Consider the following 26564-nt stretch of genomic DNA (forward strand, 5'->3'; position numbering starts at 1 on the left):
TTTTCTATCCTTAAAAAATTTTTATAAAGTCGTTATTAATATGCCATTTCACATTGCAATGTTATGCGTAAAGATGTTCTCAGAACGTTAAAAATCTTTTTGTTTGTTGAAAGGGAAGTGAACTGGAGACGTAACAAGTTAAGCAATGGAATTGAGTTAAGACGTAACATTTATAGTATTATATTTGACAATTCGAGTTTTTCTTAACATTTTTACTGCCACACAGAAATCACATGTTACGCTGAGGACGACACGGGAGTATTTTTATTATTCATATATGACCCACGTGGCAGTCAAAGTGTTAATCAGTACTTTAGACACCGATAAAGACAATCCTTTGAATTTTCTGTCCAACTATACATCCACGTTAACCTTCCACGTGATTGTTAATTCTTCGTACAGCAAAAATAAATCATATATTCTTCACATGGATAAATTTCTATTCTACTGGTATACAAAAAATATTCAAAAGAGTCCTCTTACGCCATTGTATTACCATGAACATGTAATTACAGCCGGGTAAGTACGCAATAATTCCCGACGGGGTACAATGTTTTTAACGCGGCGAAAAAGGGGGCGGTCAGGGGTGCACTCGACCGCTTCCAACATTCTTCTTGCCCAACGTGTATCTGGTGCAGGCTGCGCGCGATCCACTCTATTGTCCTAACCTTGCTGCTTGTATTTGGCACACGCGAGTGTGCTTCAGAAACTCTCGACGCGCGCGAGAAGTTTGCATAAACGAGACTGCTGGTGTCAGCACGGGACACCAGGCAGCCTCGGAAATAGAATACACGATATGAAGAACGTCCGTAACGCGACAGGATCTAATAAACGTTACGGCGTTCGCGTCACCACGAGAAGAAGAAAGAAAATACAAAAAGAAATATCGTTTCGCGGGAAAAGGATCGATCTGGTATGGGGAGACAATTGAAAAATTCGACGCGAATTTCGAAATTGTTCCGGCCGCTGCAACCTACCGTTGCATGCAAATAGGATCCTCTGCGTGTGATTGCTTTATGCCTCGCAGCGGAGAACTACGCGACGCAACGATGAAATCGCTGGCTGGTCGCGTTCGTGTGGAGGTTAGGTTGGGTTCTACGCCTGTGTTTTCGACGTTTTCCAGAAGAGAGTGCTTCGATGGTGCTCGTGACGTAACTGATCGTTTTGCAGCTAACTGGGTAGAATTTCAGTTACGACTAGTCACTGGCCGTATAATTCATCGAATTCCTACGATCATTTGTTTCGGAATTAATATTAGCTTGTTAAATATGAAACGTTTGATTTTTAACGATTCGTATGCTAAATAGGATACATCATGCGATCATGCATGAAAGAAAAAATAATAATGATACGTGTACAAAGATAAAAATATTTATTGTGAGAAAAGATTGACAAAACGAAATCACGTTGTTGTTTTGCCTCGGAGTATCAACATCGTTAGGTTGTACATAATGAAATAGTAAATAAACTCGTGGCAAAACAATGTCGCCGCTACGTGCAAGCGTCAAACAAAGACGAATTTAAATCATCGTAAGGTGACCAGTTTTTCAGTCTCAGCCTCGAGCAATTTTAACCCCTTAACCTACGATTTACGTTCGAGAATGCCCGCAATATTTACGTTTGGTCCGATCATTGTACTACGGGCTATGCCCGTAGTTGTAGGTTAAGGGGTTAATAGCAATTAATACACAGTCTTACCGCGAATTAATTAATTAATTACCGAGCATCTTAGCGAACATTCTCTGTATTTATGAATTATTTTTAAATATATTTAACGACTTCAACATCAAGTTATCTCATCATTTAAACCACAGACCAATTCTCTACAAAATAATCCTAGTATTTTCCTCAAGCGAATTCCTCACATTAATCGTCTACGATATACAATAACATTAAAATAACATTAAAATCGTAAACAAAAATCACTAATGTAATCCTAATGCAAAACGATAATAAAAAGAACGCGATGAAACTGTGTCCATAGCTTTCCCACTACTCGCCTCAATAGTCTTCAAATAAAACAGCTAGCAATAATTCTGTCCGACCCTTGGTAAAAGTGCTGTGAAAATTTCAAGAAAGCAACAACCTCCATTCCCGCTGTCCTGCTTCATCCGCCGCTAGACATGTTCCCCTAGCAGATCGCGGCAAAAAATTAATATTCGCGAACGTAGCGCGGCAGCGGAAAGGCAGCAGTCACGTTCTACGCTCGCGTTGTCCTCGGACGACGTATTTGTCAGGCGCAAGAATGCTTTAGAAAGAGCGTGGTGCCGCGGTGTGTGGGGGGTTGGGGGTTGAAACGCAGGTCGGAAGCGAGGGTTGTCGGCTGGCAACGCAGGACAGAGCATGGCACCGGAATACGTAATACGGGGAATAGCCGTGGCCCTGGTTCACGTGGTGGCGGAGGGCTTTCGGCGGAGGGTGGCTGGAACGAGGGGTGGCGGTGGCAGCACGCTGGGGGAAGGGCTGGAGAGGGTAACGAGCCGCGGCAATTAATATCGCCGGGTTTCCACAATGCGCTTGCAAATGAAAGGCCTTTGTGACGTATGATTGCGTTACCGAGTGAATAGTTGAGTAATGGCGGTTCGTGGCGCCGCCATCCGAATCGCGCTAACCGTGCAAAAGCTCAGTCTCGGCTGCCGCCCGATAGTACCTGCCAGACGAGCCTCCTTCTCCTCTTCCCCGAACCCTCGCCAACCCACTTCTGACACCGACAGTTTTCGTATTGAAGCCAACCTCGGATGGATCGCTTGTGAATGTCGCCGCTGTGTTCGAATCGTCCAACGAAATCTCCAACGCTTGTTTGCGTTCCAACAGGATTTCCCACCTTCGCGTGTGACAGCGATCGTCGTTCCGCAGTGTGCTCCATGGAGTATGCACTTTGGAGGATCTTAGAGCTGCGTTTAATGTTACAGAGTTTCTTGCTGATGGAAGTTCCTCTGTGAATTGTAATGTTATTAGAGTTAGGTTAGGATTGACATAATCAGTGAGGTTGGGTTACTACGATTCCTATGACAAACAATGAAACGACTCTTATCGGTTGGTTTCACTTGAAAGAATATCTTGAAAAGTATTAAGAAAGTTATATAGTAATGTATCAGGTTGTCCGAAAAGTTTCTTTCGTTTTAATAGACGTTTTATATTATTTTCTCGAATTACGTACGATCGATTTTGTTCTGTTGAGATAAACACCGCGACTTGGTTTCACAGATTTGGTTTTGCGTTTGTACGAAGGTTCACTGTTGTAAGAAACACGTTTGCAAAAGAAAGACACTTTTCGGACAACATATACATCAGAGTAAACGAAGAGTTGGATGGAAAAGGATCTCTAATCTGTAAAAACTATTCTAAATAATAATACATTCGATGCTAATAAAATACATCTGTATTTACCTGTCTCACCCCTGAAACTGCGCATTTTCTTCACGAGAAATGCCTCTACTTTGAGCAACGATGATTATTCTAACGATTCTTCTCCATTGGTTTGTTCAATTGCCCAATGAGATTTCTTGAAACACGCGAGAACTAAAAATACACCGGTTGTGATAGTAGCACGATGTTATTTATTGTTACATAATCGCAATGACGTGGTGTAACGTATATGTCAATGCAACGAATATATTCAAATACTTTAGTGTATATTCTTATAAAGACTTGAAAATTCATAACCAAATCTCCTACAATATAAATAATATAATCTTCATTAAAAAACAAAATACTTTTAGTCTTAGTACTCTTCGAATATTGGGTAACCCGAAAAGTTTCCTTCGTTTTATGAGGAAATAATGGACGCACAACATTTTCGTTTTATATTATTTTATCGAATGACGTATGATCCATTTTGTTCTTGTTGAGAATTTTGGATCTTAACAGCCGAAATAATGGCATAGGAACACTAAATTTACACTTAGAATTTATATTAGAATAGTTATATATTTATTTGATAAACGATTTCAAAGATATTCATCGATACACACTTGCACGCGTCATACCTTTTTCGATACCAAACCGTTAACTGAACAGTTTACATTTCTTTGTTTTCGAGATGCCACGCACACACATACTTCCACACACTGATATTCACATACAAGTATCGCTACTACGCAGCTAACCTAGTCTAGCACATAAAATTATACATATCCCAATAGTTCAATCAAAATAAAGATCACAATGTTCGACAGATTATGTTTCACGTTTCTATAAATATACATCGTTATAAAAGACGTGTTTGTAAAAGAAAGACGCTTTTCGGACAACGTAATACTTTTCAAACGTTTTGTTCTGTTGAGATAAACAGCGCGACGTTTCACAGACTTGCTTTCACGTTTGTACGCGTTTGCGAAAGAAAGACACTTTTCGGGCAAATATATTGACATTATAAATGAACATATCTGATACTCTGATTGTTCAACAGTTCAATTACTTTATCATAAATGTAATATTTTACAAAGAATACATCAAATCTACTTTCATTTTTAATTGCTTTTTTTTTTTAATTTAATCACTTTCACTGTTAGATGGAGGAAAAATTTGTGCGTTAGTGGATATGAAATTCGAGGAGAAATTAAAATTGATATGATTTCTTTGATGGATCTAGTGGGTATGAGAGAAAAAGATCAGACGTCGAGTGTGACGAGTAATTTCCAACCGATACCCGTTGACCAATCACCGGTTTGGCAAACGTGTCACGGAGCTGACAGGAATCCGCTGCAACGCAAGCTTATAATTTATCGGATCAAAAAAGGTGGACGCAAAACGTATGGGTTTTGCATCAGACACAACAAATAAATATACGGATTTGTTGGTGAGTCCTTGCCTAACAGATTCAGTCGTTGGTATATACATCGACGAAATTGCAACGTGCATATGCTGGTTGTTTAGCCTCGTGGAAAATGCAATATTTACCGGAAATATCCACGCATTTGTCAATATATATCTTAGACTAAATGCACTGGCTTTGCCAGAAAATTGTTTAACATAACATCATGAAACGTCCGACTGATTATATGTATCCTCGTATTTGTCGCATGCAAATAGTCCCCATTTTGTATACCAAATCGATGTACATGCCGATAAAATGTAGATTCATCGATAACAATCTCGTTCAATTACGTTACGTTAAATTGGAAAATGAGAGTAGTAACAAGTCGAGTGCTTCGCATTCACAATCGAATTTTTCTGATTTAAACATTGATCGATAATAATTTCAAAGTTGCTATTTTATTTTACTATACCCTAATTTTTACCTTTTAATTTCACTTTTGTGTCAACAAAATTGTTTATCTTTCAAGTAGTATCAATTTTCTCCAATTTAATAAATTGATTAACAAATGGATGTAAAAGAATCCAAAGAACACGATAAGTTTAAGCCCCTACGACGAGGTGCTAATTTTCACGTTATCGTGGCTTCGGTTCGATGTTCGATATTATTGAGCAGCAACTGGAAACTGTTTCGATAAACCTCCGACCCCTGCACGTTTCACCACGAGGGTTGCGGCAAGCGTGGTTAGTCGTGGAAGATCGAGTATGAATAAATAATTTCCGTGGAGCTCCTGCTTCAGGATGCTGTCAGGATGGGTTACAGGCACGCTGTGTATAATAAGATTGTGATATATAAGAAAAATGTCGAGCAATTTAAAAATAAACAATGTATAACATATTAGCAGGATAATATTAATTCCCAGAATTACCTTTGTGTCAAGATTTAAGAAAATACGATTCTTATTATATTTGTGAGGGAATTCAATAACATGGAATACCTGGAAAATAGAGAAATGATATTAGTAAATAATTCAAGAAATGTATAAAGTAATATACACAACAACAAATAAATATTTCAAATAAAGTTATGAAGTCGATAAAAACATGGTGATAATAATTTCTTTACGTACGAATCGCGTAGAGCAGATCTGGAATGGAGCATCCACTTGTCCTAACGTCCACAACGCTCAGTATATGTGTACAGATAACACTCACACTGAGCTAACGTAACATAACCTGTCGACGTAGTATTACGAGCATTGCGTACAATTTCCACTGATCCTAATTCAAACAGTCAACTCTCCGTCATTATATACAACAAACATCAAACATCTAGCAAAATCAAGGAAATTATAAAGAGCATGAAAAAGAGAAGTGAACGTAAGAAAGACTAGGAAGAAAGAAAAGGGGACAGAGATGAAAGCGCGGAAGCAGGAGGAGAGGAAAATAGAAAGAGACGGTGGAAAATAGAGGAAGAGGGTGAAGGACGTGGTAGGACGAGGCCCACCGACTATGAGTAATATTGCGGGGCTTTTCCACCCCTGGGAGCGCGAACCTGAACGTGGAGGGTGGCTGACGGGGGTGGGAGCCCAGGGACGGTCGGGCGTGAGAGAGCCGCGAGAGGGTGCAACGGAGGGAGGAGCGCCGATCCATCAGCGTCCCTCCACCCTCGCCTTTCCGCCACTCTCATTTTTCTCCACGGTCCGCGCTCCATCATTCCGCGTCACATCCGCCCTCTTTCATCCCTCTTTCCTCCCTCCGGTTCTGATACGGTGCCGTGGCTCTGCTTCTCCTTGTTCCTCGTTTCTCCACCGACGATTTCGCCGGCTCCTCGACCCTGAAGTTATCCCCTCCCTCCCCTGCCTTTCTCCTCCGCTACCAGCATCCCCTGCCAGTAGCTGCGCTACTGATTACACTTTCCAAATTCATTAGCGGAGCCCTTGTCGGAGGTTTGGCCGAGTTCGACTGTCGAGAACTAAAACATCGTGTCGAGTATGTACACACGGAGTAGGGGTAAGCCGCGAGAGAGAAGCAGCAGGCAAGAGGGTGAGAGCGTAAAGGGTTGCCCCGTTTTCCTGTAGCTGTCGTTATGGATGTTTGATGAGCTGTTTTGCGCAACCGAGAACCGGTGCCGTTGGCTGCGTTCGCTTTTTCGACGAATCGTTCGGCTTTGGGGTGGCAGGGCTGTCGATGATCGGCCAATTAATATCGCTCGGGCTACGAAGCAGGGGATCAGAGGGTCCTGGAAATTTTGTACCACAGCGATTTTAAACGCGCCAATGGCTACCGAGAAAGTTCATCAAGAAGTCGTTCGATTTTTTAACTGCAATTCTACAACGTAGAATATTTCGATTTTTCTGAAAACTAATATAAAATCCTCGACAGAACATTTTCAGGCCCATACTTCGAAGCCAACGATCGCCTAAATTCGCAATTCTCCGATGTCGTCGTGTATTTATTTTCATACGAGTTTAATTAGCTACGCATTGCTTGTAACGGCGACCAATTAAATTAATAAGCGCACTCATCTGTTAGTATATCCGGAATAATGGCGGCCATCCGTCTTCGGGCTGCTACTGTGTTGGATCTGCGAGCCAGTCCCACGTGTAGCTGATTTCGCGAATACTCGGTCCTTAAATACACTGGTCGTCGATTCGATCGATTCACTGTGAGCACAAAACATGCTGCTTTTCACGAAGAATCGAAGATATCGGGTACACAAATGGACACCGGGCTACGAATAAAACGTAATGTTACGAGAGAAGGGATACTGGCTTGGATTCGAGCGTACGATTTAGCCACTAATGGAGTGCCATACTTTACACGTCGAAGGGAATATGTTTAAGAATGCATGTTGATGCGCGGTAATTCACTTTCGTACGTGTTAATATCGGCAGGCCGACGACGGCGAGGAATACCGTCGGTTAATATGGCCATAAATCGGCTGGCCTGGTAATCTAAAAATATTTTGTAACGCGTTTGTCATTGGGCAGCGGCGAGCAGCGCCTATAGGAGCAGGCCTGTGAATTAAATATTTCATTTCGAGCGATCAATCTCGAACGGGGGAATAACGTACCCTTTGGCCGATCCAGCCCAAGACTCGTTCGTCGTTCGTTGCTACCTTCTTTTAAAACGCGGTGGCGAAAGAAACAAAATGGGCGGTACGCTTCCGAGGTAATGACCGCCGACGTCATCATCATTATCGCCCTTGTGTCCTGGCACGTTCGATCCCAGCGACGTCTATGATGCCTCGCGCACGTCGATTCGATGGTTCTTTGATGGACGATGGCCATTGCGATTTCTCCATTCGATTTTCTACCGAATTTTAAAATATTTGTTATTAAATGTAAGTTTTGGTTGATATTTAATAGATCCACACAGATTGAATTTTACTTTCTATATTTCACCACCTCGTGCAAAACGTCTGAACACACCGAATTCACTTAGATAATTAACACGTGGTCGACTATTAAGACAAAAGAGCGTCATTAGGAGTCGTACCAACTTAGCTTATAGGAACTAGCGATCATACCAACTTAATGTTTCTCAACAATATTAACTGTGTTAAGCTGTCATTTCGCTAGGCTACTTTGTCACGATATCGCTTAATCTTATCGATGCGAACAGTTTTATACTTAGAATTACTTTATTAAAATCATACAAATTTTACAATACAAATTACGTTATCGTAGTATCGTGGACGAGGGGCCTGGGGGTGTCGGGCGAATTATAAACAAGCGGCTACGGAACACGTACGTGGTGGGGGTAAGACAAAAGACAAGGAGTTGCTAAGGAACAAAAACGAATTAACAGTCATTGTGAGTTGAGAGTTGTCTTAATTATAATATGTTATTGTGATTAGTTCACGTTAAACAACCATCGTTTTCTGTTTAATCAACATCTGTTTAATCTATTTATTGTAAGTAAACTAATTGTAGTAAAGATCGTACATTATTATATTCATAAGTTACGTATATGTCGGTACATCTAATGTTTCATGTAGTTTATGGTTCAAATAACATGAATTTTTCAGCGATCTTGGTGATATATTAGCTGGTCCCTTTGTTGTCATATAAAGTGGCAAGTATTAATCATATAGCCGTACATTTTTGAATGATTAATTAACATCTTCCACTTTGAAGATACATATATGCTGCCATCAAATATATTTATGTCAAATAATATCTATGATAATATATATGTAAATTGGTATATATGTAAATAATAATGTGTATGTATATTATCAAAGATAAATACTGACTTGTGTAACTTATCAATATAATAATGTAATATAAATATTTGTATAATTTGCAGGATATTTACTACAATTAGTTTATACTTATGAATATAATAATGTAATATAAATATGTCGGAGATGAAAGAACATCAGGATTTCCTGGCTGGAATGTTGGGAAAACCCCAATACCCTAGTCCAGACTTTTACTATAGCTACACTTAAGTAATAAAGATAAGAAATAGTTCTAATGTTTCAATCTGGCTTTATGACGATAGGTTCGGGCTCGAAGTGACATAGCGGGTCACTAGACGTAGCCACTGTCACTGGAGGGACGTGTACTTGACAAAGGTATGGAATGATTATATGGCCCTCATTAAGAACAAAGATTGACCCGAGAAGTGGGAACAGGAGTATATAAGGGCAGTTTCTTTTGGATTGAGGGAGTTACGCAGATAGTTAGTTAGTCAGTCGTTGGGCGCATTGCTGATTGAGTTATTGAGACAGTTATCCGCATCATGTATCACGCTGGTAATTGTCATCCCGTGGACCGTGGATTCGTTATCGAACCTGAACTCGTTGTCACCATCATCTCGACCATCGCTGCTACGACTCATAGCCTCATGTAGTGTCCATATTCGTACCAATCAACATTAGCTACATCCGCAATGGTAAAGTAAGTAAAGGATCATCGTACGCCCCGAAAGTCCAACCTGACTTCGACAAATATTTGTATAATTTGTAGGATATTTACTACAATTAGTTTTATACTTATGAATATAATAATGTAATATAAATATTTGTATAATTTGTAGGATCTTTACTACAATTTATACTTATGAATATAATAATATAATATAAATATTTGTATAATTTGTAGCATCTTTACTACAATTAGTTTATTTACAATGGATTAAACAGAAGTTGGTTAAACAGGAAACGATGGTTATTTAACATGAACTAAATACAATGACGTACTACAATTAAGACAACTAAATAGTTGATTTGCAACTCTCGCCACTACGGTTCCAACGCTCTCTCTCACGCGGACCACACTCTCTCGACAACGCAATTCGCACTCCCTGACTTCTCGATTTACACTCTCTGACTTCTCAACTAACACTGACTGTTAATTCGTCTGTTTCACTTAGCATCTCTCTGTCTTTTGTCTTTTGTCTTAGCCCCACCACACACGTGTTCCGCAACCGCCCATGGCCAAGATCACGCAGGCCATTATAATTATTCGATAGGAGGATCAAAGATACATTGTTGGGCCTGTCGAAACTTAGGCTTTTTCGCGACATTGTCTATAGTTCGCCCGGTATCTCTTAGGCTTTTCGTCCACTATACTACAAATTTATATAAAGATATTCACCATGAAATATATAAATCAGGGCCGGCGTGACCTTTTGCGGGGCCTGAATGCACATTCAAATGCTACGCTTAAATTTTACAACGAGGAATTATTTACTTACAAATGCTGTTACATATTATATATTGTTTATAAGCAGTTTTTTAAACAAATCCAAGTAATATTTTTTCGCATGCATAATTCGCTTTCAAGGGGCAAAAAATTCAACGAAAGTAGGAAATCTGTAATCATGTGTGACTTTTGCAAAAAGCTATTGATGTAGTTTAATTTCTCTGAAAAGTACATTTCTCTGAAAGCATCTTTATTTTTTTATCTAAAGTAGTTTCCAGAATATGAGCACTTTATGGAGTTACACTGAACTTCGATGATTTTTTTCACTTCTTTAATGAATCTGTAAAAAGTTAATCAAAATCGCTGTTTTTTAATTGGGTGATTTTCGTGGACCGCGGGGCCGGCTCTGATATAAATATACAGTCGACACATTTATAAAGCTGTAGAACCAATCATTTCCGGAATTTTCCTGATACGTGGTAAAAATTGAAAAAACGAGTGGCAAGTTGTGGAAAACGAGGAAACTGGTTAATTGAGGTTCGATGAACAGATTGCAGGACCCTTTTACACTTTGACAAGCACCGGTCATTTCGACTTGTATTGGTACGAGTAGCCTTGATACAAAATTATCTTCAATTTGAATACCTAAAAAACAAAATAAAATTCATTATATTATTCTTTTAGTTATCGTTGCAAAAATCATTACATCATTGCGGAAAAAAATATAACACGAAGTAGGAATTTTAAAATAAAATTGTAAAATCAGCCAATTTGACTGCTGTGGTAGTTTTAGCGTTGAACAAAGTATCTAAACGATTTATACAAATCCTAGATTGATCTACTCCGTAAAATATCAAGTATCAGCGGCAATATATAAACAAGTACACTATCTGTTGACGGGGCAAAGTTGACAGGACGAGCATCAGGCACGATCAAGCCCAATTCTATTAAAGCAGTCGGGCAAACACGACGTAAACAGGAACGGAGAGTGTCCGGTGGTCGTAATCAAATACGCATTACCAGAATATCCTAGCCACGTCGCGTGTCCGCGCGAGCGCGCCCGATCCTGGTTCGCATACATACTCCAGGTAGATGAGTATTCTTTGAACACCGCTTCCATACATCTGCCTACGATATGACGTGTTTCAGTGGGCCGGCGCCACGTACCGATAGGTAATAACGTGTCTGCGGTACATTTATCTTGGCACGCGAGGCGACCATCATGCTCATGAAGCCGAATCAGTGGCGGTGATCTGCCACCATGAGAAAAAAGAATACCTGCCGCGGATTTGTTGCGCACTGTGACGCACAGTCCAAGATTTAGAGGGTGGAACGCGTTAGAAAATCTGTGAAACGTGTGTTCAATTGAAAATCGCCACTCAAAATTCCGATTATTAGTTGCAATTTAAGAAAACAACGATCAAAATAATAACAATCGTCCGGCGTAAAATAATCGAGTCCGATACGGCTAAGTTTGGGTTAGCTAGATGGAACAGCGCACGTGATCGCATGAGAAGCTTATCCTGTGATTACACTCCGGAGAAAATCTCGGATATGGTATAATTTTTCACATAATTGGTCCTTGTTGAAGTGGTTACCGCTTCTAAGAAAACTCTACATCTGGTCCTTTTAGTTTCCTCGAGCACTGAAGCCATTGACAGCGTATAAACAATAGACTGGGGCGAAGGCAGTGTTGAGAAACATTAAGTTGGTATGATCGCTAGTTCCTACAAGCTAAGTTGGTACGATTCCTAACGACGCTCTTTTGTCTTAGTAGTCGACCACGTGTTAATTATCTAAGTGTGTCCGGTGTGTTCAGACGTTTTGTACGAGGTGGTGAAATATAGAAAGTAAAATTCAATCTGTGTGAATCTATTAAATATCAACCCCAAACCTATATTTAATAACAGGCAGACCATAGACAGTAGACAGGCGACGATAGCTTCGGAGTTTTCAGTTATAGGGTTACACTGCTAGTGTCACGTCGGAGACACAAGAAATCGCGAAACCGATAGATCGCCGGTGATCTGCTCGCGTCGCAGTTCCAACGTTTCACGATAAAGTGAAGAGATTGAACTTCGTATAAAATGATGGAATTTTTATTATATAAATCCAACAGAGTGACGGTTCAAAGTGTTACAACAGAATGAGGTCTTGAGCGCTAATTTAGCAGGGTTTTTATATTGAGGTTTTAGTCCCTTTGGAGGGGTTATCGTCGGATGTATATCAGAGGCGGCTATTCCGTTACTGTTTGGTTATTATTTCGATAGCTATGACATGCAAGATGTTCGTCTAAATGATTACTGTTTCTGAGCGGGTGGCCTTCTCGAGCGTGTGACACTAGCGTGCGGATCGGAACCAATTCAAATTATATTCCTACTTGTACTTACACTTCCGTATTAAAATATATTTTCTACTTTATCGACGCGTTTCTCTGTTTATACATGTAATAACCTCAACAGTCTTAAATTAAGATAACCGAAAAATTGTTGCAACAACGACGATACACTTAGTGAATATTAATTATTTTGCATTTCTACGAATTGTAGCTAATGTTCCTAATTCCTTTTCCCTCTTCTGACTCTATCTCTTCGCCCTCGTTGTTACTTGTCGAAAGTCGACCTGAAGAATTGCAACTGACGTAACGTCAGCTTAGGGAAACAAACACCAGATACTTCAGGTACCGCGAACCTGGCAACTCTGTACGCTGTTCCTTCATCGCTGTTTGCTTGCTACCTTTCAATGGACGAAAGAAGAAAGAAAAGAAGAGAAAATATAGATGGAATAAGCTGCATATTCTCCCGCGGTGCGTAGCGGTCGGTGGAGGCCGACGAACAAATAACAGGTTGGCCATGGCGATATGAAATACGATTACCCCGGTTCGGCGTACGAGTTGCATCGGTCAGCCGCTGCCAAGTTTTCAGCGCATCGGTTTGTCAGGGCGTGCCGTCGTTCTCGTGCAGCATCTGTAACATGGACAGAATTTTCAAGCATGTCGTGCATCCGTCGCGCGAAAAGGTGTGCGCCGGCTAGAGAAACAGAGATACAGAAAAACAGAGGGAGATGGAACTAATACGCTTAGGGGTTGAGAAAGCAGAAGAAAGAGGGAGAAGAGAGAAACGATATGAGGTAGACATCGCGAGCGCACGGCACACAGAGTCTACACACAGCACGAACTTGTTCGGCTTGGGATAGAATAGGATAGGTGGGGCCGTTATTAATCTGGTGTCGAGTTGAGCACAAAGTTATATAGGAGCTCAGGAAATGAAACACGAGAAACCTCCCCCTCCGTCGTCCTCGCCGCGCTAGCTGGCTCCCTCTTGCTTCGCCTCTTCTGCGTCCACCTACTTCACCACCCCGTTTTGCCCTCTCCTACTCCCACGTACAGGGCTGGACGATCCTCCATCCCCCTTTTCTCTGTCCCTACAGTCCCTACATTCAACTTTGAATGTATTACCGGACCACCAACCCCCTGGCTGGCTCTTCCAGTCTCCGGTCAGATGGAGATATAACGATCACCGGCACATGAACCATGGGCCCGCGGAGACATGCATATTTATGTCGGCTGCCCATAGTCTCAGTCTGCCGCTGACACTCCGCCTGTCCTTTCCACAAACTTATACAGACCTTCCGCGTTTACTTCGTACCCCAGCTTCACCCTTTTTGCGTCCGCCGATAAGCACCGTTAGCTGCTGTCTGAGGAATTTCGGTGGATGAGTGAAAGTATATCTTTTAACACGTTGACTGCCACCACGACTGCCGCATTCGGGTGTCGGCAAAGTTTCTGCTCGGGCCGCGTAACCCATATTCGGGTGTCGCTTATTTCACTACTTGCGGGGGATCGTCGTAGGCATTTGAAAAGATGTTGCACAATAATAAAACTGTGGGATTGTTATAAAAGTAAGACGAAAATGGTTTATTAAGAAAATTATTTAGAACGTGAAACTTTGAAGCGTTCTATGCACAGCCGAGGTCGGTCGGCACAATTTGGACAGTAAGTTGTTGTTTTCTTCAAATTCTTTCGTGCCTTTGTTCGCTCCATTCCACGTCTTTCATTCGCACAACATAGTTTGCACGCGCGTCTAATGCTTCTCCCGGAATCATTTTCCCGAACGGCGATATTGCGCTGGCTCCGTCGAAGACAAGGATTTTTGTATCTTCAGACAACCCTAATAATTTCGCAGCTAACGATCGTCCAAATATTCTAATATTTATATTCTTGCTCGTTGCAATTTTGTAAACCGTCGAAGCGTTCGCAACGGAAATTCGCGGAAGGAGTGGAATGCCAAGTTTCCCGTGCTATTCGATCGCTTTTCCAATTGTGGTGGCGTAAGAAACCATTTGATCGGAACGATCTATACCGCACTTTCCTTCGTTATATTCGACAACAGCCAGTGGTTTTAACGTTGCGAACAAACGAAACGAGAGATGATTCTCGAGACCACCGCTTGAGCGACTCGCGTTACTAAAATATCGATGGGAGCACCTAGCTTGGTACTGCTGCACGCGTCGCCTGACGCAGATTTCTTTGAAAACACGCGTGGCAGTCGACGTGTTAACTGCGATTATCCAATAATATGTGGCGGCACTCAACAGCAAATACCACCACTCGACACGACGACAGCGCAATGGTTAGCGCCATAGCTTACGAACGTTCGGGACTCGAGTTCGATTTTGCTTCTACGCATCTAAATTAGAAGAAAAATAGCAGTATCTCATCAGCGACATCCTACAGCCAGCGCTACAATTATCACGGACAATACACATACACCTCAAATATGTACAGATTTGAAGCTTCAGAAGTAGAACCATACATGGTTCGAACGAAAGTTAGGTTATATGCTTAAAACTAGTTTTACGACACTTTCGCTAGAAGATAAGATTGTTGAAGGAAATATAGAGGTGGAATACTAAAGTCCTACTTTTATCTGGAAAATGTAAGGTTTCTGGGAAAAATTAGGATTAAAAAGTAGAAGACGAAAGGAAGTTGTGGTCGATTATGGTTAATTATAATACCAGATATCAATGGGCGGAGTCAAACAACAAGAGTGAATGGATAAATAAAACTAATAATCTCTCGGGAAGCAGAAGAGAGGGGGAAAAGAATAAAGTAATCCAAATATAACATACATTACAGAAAAATGGCCAAAGAAGAGTTAGCAAGATACTTAGAAGGGAGGATGAAGTGGAAGGACAGAAAAATATTAGCAAGATTTAGATGTGGAAACGAGACCAAAGCAAGGGAATGCTGGAAAGAAGAGGGAGAAGAAAGATGTAGGCTATGTAAAATGAAAGAAGGACCAAAGGACACAGAAAACATACCAAACGAGACTGGAGAAGGTTTAACAGAACTAAAAGCAATAATAGAGAAGATTGCAATGGTATTTAGAGACAGAATAATTAAGGCAGTGCTATTGCACTTTTATTATATTGTTATTTATTATATTATTAAATATTAAATAATATTTAATAGAGGTAGATACATAAGAATCGAAATAGGTAAAAAAGATGTAAAACTGAAAGCTCGTACAAAGCCAAAAGGCACGGACTAAGCAATAATAAATAAAAGATAATAACTAACAATCTCTCGGACGATCGGTATCAGATATCCGTTTAAACGATCCATTAATAACACGCTACTTTAAAGTTCAATAATTACATTCTCTCGCCTACAGATAAGGAACGATATTCTTAGCTTATCTTATCTGTCATTCGATCCATCTCGCGCTATTTCGAGTTATCGATACTTCAGACGTTAAAAATCTGCACTCAGAGAAACCCTTCACTCGTGATCTGAAATTCGATCGTTGCAAGGGTTAATTGCTAATATATAGGGGGACTAGATTCGAAAGGGCGACAATGGCAAGAAGGCATGAATTACGCGGAGCCGGTTGTCGTCAGCCGGCGGCTAGATTCCTTCGATATCGAGGGGCAGAGGAATGAAATTAATCGGTTTTACACCGGACCGGGTGGCTAGGGGTTGGTCCGGCCGAGAGTCCAGGCCTTTGGCGGCGGGCGGAGAAAAAGCGGGAGGGGTAGCCGCGATTAAAATCGCATCAGACCGACTTTGATGCACGAAATGCCCGCGTTACCGGTCTCTGCCTCTTTCGAGCAAAGCGCTGTACGCGCCACGCACACGATCCGAGCACCGTAGAAAGCGTCCTCTTGCTTGCGCGGTCGTTCTTCCTTCTCTTCAGCACTCGCGGCTGGCGTCAGAAAAACGCGGAGCTTCGTTCGCCGTTGATGGACTTATAATTGCGCGGCTATTGCCCGGCGCGGAGAAGATGGCGGGGACGGTGGCGCCCTCGAGATGGCTGCGCTGACTCGCACGACCGCGTTCCACGATCCTCTGCCCTTTTCCTCGACGCTTACGCGCTCTTTGCATAAAGATAGCCCTGTACCAGCAGCTGGCCGCAATGATGTCGTTAATAAGCGTGTTCACTTGAGCTGATGGTCGGTTAAACTGGAAAAGATGAAGAGTCTCGAGATCGCGTACTTTTTATTCTTTTCTCTGCTCTTTGGTGATCAGGATATTTTAATTGGGGCAGGATGCTCGTCTCGAGCTTCGGATCCTCTTCTACCCTGCCAACTCTTCGCACACCGTGTATACCAATGTAATCAACGTTTGCCTATGGTTCGATTAAAAAAGAAACGAGCCAAGATTAAAGGAAAACAATTGCAGCGTGAATAAGGCACTGGTCATCTGACCGTAGGTTGCAACGGGAGGGGGGGGGGAAAGAGACGCGTGCTCGAGCTAGGGAAAGGAAGGAGGACGAGGAAAGAAGGAAGGAACAGAGGGAAGACAAATGCCGGGGCCATCAGTGCGCCAAGCCATTTCTGCCTCATTGTGGACTCCATTTGCGACTCTTAGATTGCCGGTGAAATATCTCGCCGCGGTGATGGAAAAATCGCTAACGTAGGGAACCGGCAAAATAAAAGTAGCGGCATTTCTCAGCCAGAGGGGGCAGCCACGAGTGGTTTGCTAGCGCACGGTCGCGCCGCTTAGGAGGGGCAGGGGTGACAGGCAAAAACCGAAAAGCGATAGAACACCGACGCTCCGTGCCGTTGAATACAACCGTAGCCGAGGCAACACCCGAAAGAAACTTCGGGGACGTTGATGGAGTTGCGAGTGTTTGCTCTACTCGCGACAAATGCCTCGTTCTAGCGTCTTCGCCCCTAGTCGTGTCCGCCACCGTCTTGTTGCCCGGTTCATGGATCGTTTTGCTTTTTACCATCCCGTTTACTCCCCTTTCCGCTTCCAACTATCTTGCCATCCGGTCGATACGTTCACCCTTTAACCATATTTGTCACTTGTGTTAGGATTCGAGAAATATTTTGAGAAACGTTGAAAGGTCGAGAGATTGCCATGGAGCAGGGGATTGTTGGTGTTGATGGATTTAGAGGAGGGGTTTGGAACTGCGGATCGTTTGCCTTCAGAGATGTCGGCGAAGTTTCTGTTTTACGAGGGTGCGGACTTTTCCTAAACGACGATGGTATTATATTTAAATGATATTAGACCAGGTTCAGCGACCTTTCGGATAATCGTGATTTCAGAGAATATGAGAGTTATACAATAATTGTTGTCGAGAATCTACTTGCAAATCTCCACATAATTGAAAACACATTGTCAAATCCCTGAATACAGTACTTATGGACCGCTTACACATAACCTCCTCAAGAAATGAATTTTAATCTCAGTATAATGTTGTCAATTCTTATGTACAATTTTCTTCAAAAATGAACTCGCTCTGCAAGCAGAGAGTGGAGGAGGCAGAAGAAACAAGGGAAGCGATAATAGACAATAGAAGGACGGGTAGAGCCGGGTAGAAAGGAGAGAAGGACACGATATAAGGAGCGAGTTTTTTCGCGGCGTGATAGATGAGCCAGGACCGAACTGGCAACAGAAAGCAGCGAGAAAGAAATCACGAGCGTAGGATCCCTATGGGGACGCGGTGGCGTCATTAGGCTGCTCGGGTTGGAGAGTTAATGCACCGTTCGCCGGATTTCGCCCGGAGGCCAGTCGGAAAAACCGAGCGAGGTCAGCATGTGAGCCGGGAGCTGGAAAGAACGACGAGCGCGTAAATGGCGTCTGCTAAAGTTGCCACGCTTTGTGATTCTGCTCTCGAGTGAAACTGTTCGTGGTCGTCTCGCGAAAGAAACCGCTGTAACGAGATTGATCGGGGTTGATGCAGCGATCGCATGCTACCTGATCAAATACACTCGCCGAAGAGTACTTTGCGGCTCAGCGAGAGCGACGATTCTGCATGCAGAATTTGGTGTTCGCTATCCTCTGTTGAAATCGCACGTTAGAAAGTTGTTCGGCAACTGACACGCGTTTGGTAATGGAACATCCTCTGCCCTGATAACGACCCTGTAATGAAATCGATGAGTACGTATAAGAAAAGACCATAAGATTGTTTAATTTTGATAAGTTATTTTCTGAGAAGTAAGAAGCTTCTTACACTGTCCTCGTGGAATGTCAGTGAAGAATCCTATTTTACAGCATGTAGCAAATAAATGAGGTTAACAAATACAGATGGCGTTGGCTGGCGGAACTGGAAGTAAGAAAAACGACACAGTATGAGAAAGTGGTGATTACAGTGAATATATGCAGATGAGCAATCACTTAACACTAGTAAACATTTGAATATAACGAAGTGTGTAATTATCTAAATACAGATGATCACATAAATTAGATTGATTCCTATTAAACTATAGTGAACAGGATGCATAATGAAAAGCTCGAAACTAAAGACAGTAGTCAATTGGAAATACTAACCTCCCAATTAAAAAAGATTCACGAAGAAGCAATCGGCACATTTGACGACTCAATACCTGGCGAAGAAGTTAGCTCGTAACAGAGAGAATCCTGGCTGGAAATCCATTCTGAACAAACGGACCAGCCACCGCCATTTCTCTTACGCACGTATAAACTCCCTTGCCAACAGGGAGCGTCCGTGTGTATCCAAACAGCAATCAGCTCATCGACAGGCGAGCAGATCGTGCTGGGTACAGCGGAGAATCTCCTCGTAACGAGAGCACCCTGTGAACACACAAACGAACGAACGTGTATCCATTGGAAGAACGAAGGATAGTATGGTGAAAGCAAGAAGGAAGGAAGCGAACAGAGAGCCGAAAGGATGGAGGGTTAAGCGCCGGAGGGATCCGACCAGAGGAAAGTGTAATCCCAGACGATCAGCGTGCGGCAGATTCGGCCTTAATGAGCTCCAGCAATGATAAATGACGCCGTGGGCCGCGCCTCTCTCTTACCGCGTTTATCCTCTGCTCGGAATAAGGTGTATCCTTGTACGAGGTATCAGGCCTGGGTACCTGGTCGTCTTCTGAACGGCATCCATCCCGACCAGCCTTCCATCTCCCGTCTTCGTTCCACGGTGTAAAAGCTTCATCTCCGCCTACGATCCCTCAAACTCGGCCCAGCAATCGAGGGGAATTCAAAATGGCAACCGTGCTCGCACGGTCAGACCTCCCTCACGCTAGTGACAGCCATCCATCCTTCGTTCCGGGACGTTTCAATTGGGTGTCCTATGCAACGGATCTCGTCCTGTCCATCCACTGTCTCTACACGTAGCCCTGGCATCGGATGTCGCTCCGTTTCCGTCACGAATCGGGCAATCCCTTTCCTTCTTCGTCTTCCACTGTTTACTTTTTCTAGGTTATGGTCGACAATTGTTTGGCAATTCAAACAATCGGGATATCTGATGGAAATCCTGTTTGCAAATAGGGGATGATAAAATAGTAGATGGATTTAGAAGCTATGGATTTATTGGATGTGTAAATTGTCACTTACTTGGAAGGTTTTTTGTTTGCTCGAGATTTGAACTGGGGATATTGGATGGCAGCTTTGTTTGAGGATACAGAAAGACACGAAGATGGTAGGATAAATCTGGAAAAATTTGAATTCCATTGAGTGAAAGGTCGTTCTCGTAGAGCAGTGAAGTGAATTTTTCTTAGGAGTCAAGAAAAATTAGTTGTAACGATAATAAGGGTTCGAGAACCCCTTCAGCGTTCAGTTTCTTTTCGAGGATCATGTTCGTTAATGGCTTTTCCATCCAAACTGACGTGTAGCCATTCGTTTTCGTGACGTTTCAATTGTGAAGCGATCTTCGAGAACCAGAGACGGAAGTTGATTGACCGTTCCTTTGAAATTTTCGACCTCGAAAATCGTAAGATGCCTGAGATGCGAAATTACGAGCTACCTGGTCTGTCGACGAGTCAGTTTATTAACGAGGGTAGAGAATTCTAGAGCAGAAACTTAACTGCAAACTTCTATAATCATAGACTTGAATAGACTTGACAAAGGCAAATTAATTTTAGTTAGGTGGATGTTAGTTCCTGCAAATGTAAATATTACCTACATAAATTACTTGCAATAAGAATGAAACGATACAATTAAAAGTAAGAGATTGATAAACAAAGAAATAATTATACCCCAGAGGTTAAGAATACCAATGACGAGTTAGCTCGTCCTCCCCTACTGTGTTATTTGCGTTACTTGCAATATAACTAGCATAAAATTGAAACGAGAAATCATGCATATCAATAACTTTTAAATTTGAAGAAACTTGTTATCAATAGAGATATACTGTTACATTGCAAGCTACAATTTTCTTTCTATTTTTATATTCTTCTTATATTCTATTCTATTTTTCAATTTTCAATCTTGAAATATTAAAAATTCTTTTACTTGCGAAAACAAGAGATTATAATACAAAAATTGAAGAACAGAATATTTAGTATTTAAATTTTAAGATACTCAACGATTCGTTTCCACCTGTTTACACGGTGACAAAGAAATTACAATATTTCACGATGGTTAATCGACGTGGTAGCTGAATCGGTTTCGCGGTATCGTGGAGGAAGTCATTTTCCTGTGCGTCATTAATCGAGGCGAAAGAGTGCCTCTACATTAGCTACAATCAAGCCCTCGCAGGTGCAGACGGTTATCGACGCCATACTGACAGGTGATCTGCTCTCGATGGAGGAGGGTGATCTTTGGTTAATGAGCTCGTTATCCCAAGCATGTACGAACAACCGATTTGCCGTGGCTTTGTCAACAGCGGCTCGATATTCGCCATTTTATCGTTGGTAATTGCTTAATAATCCAGCCTAACCTCCAAATTATCGGTAATTTCAGATGGAAAAAGACCTGTTTGTATTGCGTGTTTGTAATATTCAGACAATTTCGTCTATTAACATGCCAATTTAATCGATTACCTTGATCTTGGAGCAAAATGGATGAAAGGGATAGCGTGTGCATATATGTGCGAGGAAACCTTCGCCCCTTTCGTTCTCGAGGTATAATAATACCGAGTGAGACGATACCTGTTTCCCATGGTTAACTGTGTGCTTGCGTTCAACGTCCTTGAAGCTACCAGATTCTCAGCAGACACTGATAATTACTTTCGAGTTTCAATGACCAGTTTTAATGAAACGTCGCTTTCAAGGTTTCCAAATAAGTTTCAAGGTACTAAGGAGTTGAAAGTTTCAAGTTTTGCTGAATACATTAACACTTTCTCGACTCCTCTTGCGTCTGTATATACTTCAGTGTATGAATGATGATCATCTGAAATGTCAGATTTTTCAGAGAAAATTCAAACCGAATAGTTTAATGTGATACATTAAATATAAGTAATATGTCATATATTCCAAGAATATACAGAATCGAATATGCAGTAGAGTTCCATTTATATTACAAGTCTCAGGACAAGCAATTTATATAATAAGAGTTCATTGAGGCTTTCAACTATCTATGATTTTTCGTAACTATTGTAGGAGTTTATATTCATATGAGTTACGTCCAATCGTCAGCAGTGCATTGAATCTAACAGAAAGTAAAATTTCGTTGAAATACATGAAACTCACATAAATGGAAATTCTACCGAGATAAGGATTACTAAATTCTATAATGCTTCAGATGAACGGGCTTCATATAAAGAAAGTTCTACCGTACTATGTGCGATCGAGAAACTTTAAAAAATCACCAATACCTTCTCTAGTATCTTCCTTCAAGTTAATAAAGTTCAAACAAACGAAATTCTACTATACAGCAATCTTAAGGCTATCACCATACACTTGTTAGGTTATCCGAAAAGTTTCTTTCATTTCGTAAGGTAATAATAGATGAACAACAATTTCTCTTTTATCGTTCTATTTTCTTTTCGTTCTATTTCTATTATTACGTGCATAATTCAATAAACTAATATAAAACTATTGAGTTATGTATAATTTTATGTGCTAGACTAGATTAGCCGCGTAGTAGTGACACGCATATGTAAATATGAGTGTGTGGAAGTATGTGTGTGCGCGGCGTCTCAAAACAGATGAATGCAACTGTTCCATTGGCAGTGTGGTATAGAAAATGGTGAGATAAAGAAGGTGTTGAGACGCGTGCAAATGTATATCGATGAAATTCTAGAAATCGCTTATTAAATAAATCTAAAACTATTTTAATATGAATTCTAAGTGTAACCTTAGTGTACCTTTACTTCTATTTCGGCAATTAAGATCCACAATTCTTAACAAAAACAAAAGACATTGTGCTTCTATTATCTCCTTATAAAATGAAGAAAACTTTTCGGGCAACGTAATGTTATTAAATTCCCTAGATACTCTCCGGAGCTTAAAAAATCCCTAATTCTCCCAAACCGTCTAAATTCCAATATTATTCACAATACCGATTAGGATTAGTTTGATGTATGAAACAGCTGGAAGGTTCTGGACGAAATCTCGAAGTGGTGCAGTGTCGTCAAACGATCGCGGCAGAGGTCCGCGGTGTTACAGTGCAGTGGTCGACTCGTTCGCTTCGCTATTCGTTACGTGTCCGCTAGAAAAACGGCGAACGTGGTTTCTCGGCGGAGGTTGCGGAGACTCGCGCGAGATCCCGCAAAGGGCGCAGGATCTTTTCGTTGCCGTGAATGCGCTGCATTAATCAAGCGCCGCGGGCGCCTGACGTCTTAATCCTGGCTAGCCTACGCACCGTCCGTTCTACGCCCACGCCTCAATGTACCTACTAAACGGCCGCTACGTCAGCGATTCGCGGCCTTTGTACGCAGCCATCATTGCGTCGTGGGATCGTTGGTTTCTTCTTTTCGCGGCTCAGCCTAACGGAACTCGGTTCGTAGTCGGCCGATTATTATTCAACAGGCACTGCGTCGATATTCTGGTGGAATGAAAACGCTATACGCACCAACGTTATCTTATTCATAGTACGGGAAACGCGGAACAGTTATGTTGCATGCGCTTCAGGGGCAAAAAGTGTGGACAGCCTCCGTTTGTCTGCTTCGTCCCGGTTGACATTGAATAGGCTGTGATTCGGATGGTTTGTGCGTGGGCGGTTTACGCTAGAGTAGGTGGATATCGAGGATATTGATAAATCTCCTGGTTTTCGTTATGGCTGACTGTTATTAAGGAGAATGAATTTATCGAAGAAGGGATGAGGCGATCGTGTTAATGCTTGGCAAAAGATCCGATCATAATACCGATGTGAAATATGAAGTTGCTGGAACGTGTAACTGTATTTACATGTACATGTGACATCTACGAGAACGTGGAAGATCAGTTAATGCGAGAATTCTTTGAGTTTTGTACGGGCACGGTCTTGACAAATGATAAATTATTTTACAATTTCCTTATTTTCTCCATTGATTCTTACGAACTCAAGCTAAGATGTCTTACGCTAGCATGTTCCTATTATAAGAAAATTTAATTATTTTCATCGATAAACCAACCAGAACGGTGGATTAAAAAGACTTAGAAGACTCGATATCAAATAACAACTATTCTTTCCAATTATTTTCTTCCTGAGATTGAAAACTGATGAAACTTACGCAATGTAATTTACCGTTCGAAAGCCAATGTAAAATTCCAGTCTCGATATCTCATCGATTTCCTATGTTAGTGCGTGTCGCGACCATCCACCAGGCACCGCCAAACGAGTTTTTATACTACGTTACCATTAAGAACGTCGCTGAGACCGATGGACCCTAGTCGATGACCAGGTAAGCAAACGGATCAGTGGTGGGACGAAGGTAGGGAAAAGGGAAAAAGTCGTGAATACGACCTAATCTCGAGAAGCGGCCGGCATCGTTTCGTGGGTGTCATGCTTTCACTTCGGTTCAGGTTGTCTGCAGAAGGCGATTGGTTCTCGCTGAGCTCCTCCCAGAATCCATTAAGAGCCGAAACGGAGAAACACAGCATTAATTTTAAAACCAATCCCTGAGGAGAAATCGGGCATTGGCCGCCATTCGTGCGAGCTGCCGCTGGAGAAAATCCATCGAAAAAAAGGCTTCTTAATTACTTCACCGCTTGTTCCCCTCTACGAAGCATCGGAAACACGCGAGATGACTCGCCTCCGGGATCAAACGTATATGTTTTGTCCTTCAAACGATCCTGTCGATCATCGATCATCTGCTCGCGAGGAGTTTCAACCCTTCTCTTTACAAAACTTCGTTGTCTTGATCAACACAAATAGTATACGTTGGTTTTATCCAGGATTATTGCGTTAGTTGTAACACTCTGTTTGAAAGTATCCTGATATAATTTATGTATTTCCTTCAAATGTCAAATTTTTCGTGCACAATATATCTACGTTTGTCCAAAGAAGCTTGTTATGGATCTCCACGCTTTTACGAATGCGTATAGTAATTGTATTTTAATTTGAACTTAATGCGTATAGAAATTGTACTTTAATTGGAACGTGTTGGACTATTTATTTGGAAAATGTTAATGTGCAAATTTATACAGACTACAATACGCAAGAACGTGGAAAATATCTGAAGTATTTCTTTTCTTTAATTCCATGCATGTAATTTTTATATTTTTTTAATTATTCATGTAATTTTTTATTTTTTGTATTCATGTAAATTTGCACGTAAATATCCTTCTATTGGATTGACAACTAAGTGATTGCGGATTTTGTCATTAGATGGTATTGACAAAGTCCGTAATCACTTAGTTGCCAACTAAAATTTCATTTTATTGCAGCCTCGCTTTATTCGCAGTTGTCTCTAAGTAAGATCGTCACTGATACCACAATTGTCCACAACTGTCCGAATCAATCGAAGCTTGTCCAACATAAAACACGCTGCAGATTCATCGAACGTCGTTAATCCTTGCTCGCTAAGCTAATCTGGCCGCAAGTCGCGATAAAGCCGAAACCTGGGAAATATCGAAAGATAAACAGAATGATGGTAAAACGATCGAGAGACGGGACTATACACCGGGAAAGGGTAAGAGGAGAAAAAGAAAGAAAGAGAAAGAGAGAGAGAAAAGCGGGAGGGTAAAGTCGAAGTCGGGCACAAAAGAGATGAGGAAGGATAAGGAACAGAAAGAGAGAGAGAGAGAGATGGAATAAGAAGAGAGGAAGGTTTAGGTAGCTACTCTCGCTCAGGTTGAAACGAAGGGAGCCGCCCTGTGTTTGTGCTCTCGCCGGGGAGCACAAAGAGAAATGGCGTGGTATTTATCAGTGCTCACCCCCTCTCCCTCTTTTGTCCCCTTTCCAGCATCTCCCGTTGCTCTCCGCCTGTTCCCCCGGCATACCACTGTCTTTGTCTAGCGCTCCTACTATTGCCTTGCTTCCATTCCACATCCAAATCCATTCGCCTGCCTGCCAAACCCTCCCTCTCCACCACCTCCCTTCCACCCTCTCCTCTAAGCTCTCTTGATGCCCTTTCGCGCACCACATATATGGCCACTCGATCTTCTCCTCCGCGGGACTTTGACAGCTGTCTAATTCACGTTGCGCGCTCGTTCACCTGTGTACGTGGATTTCCTCGCCCGTTGTTCCATGGACGACCCCTAGCTAAGTACGTCACGCCGTCTTGCGTCGATTGGGAAAGAGGCAAAGGAGTAAAGGAATTTAGAATTCTTCGAATGATATCGAGGAGAGTAGATTTTGATTATCTCGTTGTAGTATCTTTGCTCGTAATAAGTTTAATTTCAACTTGTGGAGAAGTTCAACGTTGGTTGACCTTACAGATGTTTAGCTACCAACGATAGACGCTGTGAGTTATTAAATCTGGTTAATAGTTTTTCATTTTTGCATAGATATTAGATGTTAAGAATTGTGAATCTTAATCGCCGAAATAAAAGTAAAGGAGCACTTAGATTACACTTAGAATTTATATGGAA

The 26564-nt window shown here is 41.7% G+C and overlaps 3 long non-coding RNA genes across 7 annotated transcripts; 1 reads left to right on the plus strand and 2 right to left on the minus strand.

Annotated features, from left to right (window-relative positions):
* Positions 1-290: 290 nt before the first annotated feature.
* On the minus strand, positions 291-10117 carry LOC138189034 (uncharacterized). Of its 3 annotated transcripts, none has more exons than XR_011175803.1 (6): positions 8152-8291; positions 7835-8073; positions 5885-6039; positions 5688-5756; positions 3975-5586; positions 291-2936 (listed from the first exon to the last, which is right to left on the minus strand). It is a non-coding gene; the product is annotated as an uncharacterized LOC138189034 (long non-coding RNA). The 3 variants fall into 3 exon arrangements; XR_011175805.1 differs by lacking the exon at positions 291-2936 and adding an exon at positions 3488-3505; XR_011175804.1 differs by lacking the exons at positions 291-2936; positions 8152-8291 and adding an exon at positions 9971-10117 and having other exon boundaries at positions 4308-5586.
* An 8762-nt stretch (positions 10118-18879) lies between these two features.
* Positions 18880-22559, minus strand: LOC138189037 (uncharacterized). 3 transcript variants are annotated; one of them, XR_011175813.1, is made up of 6 exons: positions 22424-22559; positions 21651-21999; positions 20224-21582; positions 19746-20143; positions 19195-19458; positions 18880-18970 (listed from the first exon to the last, which is right to left on the minus strand). It is a non-coding gene; the product is annotated as an uncharacterized LOC138189037 (long non-coding RNA). The 3 variants fall into 3 exon arrangements; XR_011175812.1 differs by having other exon boundaries at positions 19686-20143; XR_011175814.1 differs by lacking the exon at positions 22424-22559 and adding an exon at positions 22299-22313 and having other exon boundaries at positions 19686-20143.
* LOC138189045 (uncharacterized) lies at positions 21421-25077 on the plus strand. Its single transcript, XR_011175828.1, has 3 exons — positions 21421-21560; positions 21664-24433; positions 24555-25077. It is a non-coding gene; the product is annotated as an uncharacterized LOC138189045 (long non-coding RNA).
* Positions 25078-26564: the final 1487 nt, after the last annotated feature.

The sequence above is a fragment of the Bombus flavifrons genome, chromosome 18 (genome assembly GCF_040668555.2).
Source record: "Bombus flavifrons isolate JBK064 chromosome 18, iyBomFlav1_principal, whole genome shotgun sequence".
Lineage (NCBI taxonomy): Eukaryota > Metazoa > Arthropoda > Insecta > Hymenoptera > Apidae > Bombus > Bombus flavifrons.